The sequence below is a fragment of the Oryzias melastigma genome, linkage group LG21 (genome assembly GCF_002922805.2).
Source record: "Oryzias melastigma strain HK-1 linkage group LG21, ASM292280v2, whole genome shotgun sequence".
NCBI classification, from domain to species: Eukaryota; Metazoa; Chordata; class Actinopteri; order Beloniformes; family Adrianichthyidae; genus Oryzias; species Oryzias melastigma.
Window position 1 is genome coordinate 12455068 of NC_050532.1, and position 1337 is coordinate 12456404.

Here is a 1337-nt window from a genome sequence, read left to right on the forward strand (position 1 = left end):
TCCAGTCAGATCTGAGCGCCTGTGACTGCGTTTACACCTGAAACTTGACCTGCGGGGCTGCCTGTTTATTTTTGTCCCGTAAGATGCAGCGGCGGAGCTGCTCTGCTAGAAGTGGATCACAGCAAGCTTGGCCCAAAGAGCAAACAGTGAAATCTAAGTGAGATGAAACAAGAATATACATGCTTATTTTTTGAGCGGTAAGATCCTTCTTCTCACTTAGTAGATTTTATGCCAGATCATTTCCCTTATTTTAAGAGTTTTGGTACATAATTATCTCAATATTATCTCACATTATCTTCATTCAAGCCTGTGACACTATTTGTATGGCCAAGGTTAGGGCAGAAGTTTTGCCTTATTTCAAGAATTTCCAGTAACTTATCATGCATGGTGAGAAAAGACTAGTGCTATACCAAAAGTTCACTGCTCTTTTTGAAGAATAAAAAAGTACTATTGTTTTTAGTATATTTAGCTGGTTTTAAGAAACAGATAAGGTTAGCATAATGTCAAGATAACCTTACTAGCAAAAAAAATTGTATACATTTTGACAAAATTAATAAAAAAAAATATGTAAGGCAAAATGAGCTTGATTTAAGTAAAAATAAACTCTTTTTGAGATATTTGTGGTTCCTGTGAGGTTAGATATTTTACTTGTTTCGAAAAGTCTTGACAAGCCAAATTTTCATGTTCTGTTGGCAGATCATTTCTCCTATTTTAAGCAATATTTACTAGTGATCAGAAATCGGGCCCGATCACATGACTGATGACTCGATCGATAACAGATGTTGCCCCCGATCAGGATCGGATATTTCATTTATTCTTATTATGACCAGCACTTTATATTTAATGCCTATTATTACGGATAAATACTCCACTACATATCTGCATGTCACAAACAGATTCAATATGCCCACTGCTGTAAAATGCTGCAGAACAGGGCAGCAGCTCAAGCAGAAGGCTAATATAAACAATTCAGTCAAGCTAGCTAGATGATCACAGATTCAGACCTCTGGGATCAAAAACTCTTTTAAAAACACTTAAACTGACAGTAAGTGTCTCTGTTGGTTTGTCTTAAGGTAAACAACAACCTCTAAAGTCATTTAAACAGAAAAGGAGAGTTTTTGTTTCTTTATAATGTTAAGCTTTACATGCTGCTGTCGGACAGACGGCTATACAACAGATGCTAACTGCTAAATGCTAGCTCCGTGAATTAACTCATTAAGACCTGAGCTGTCCTTTGTCTGTTTTATTTATCTGACAGAGAAATAAAAATTAAGAAAATTAACTACTGTGGTAATAAAACCGAAAATGTGATGTCTTAAGAACTTAACAAAAAAGCT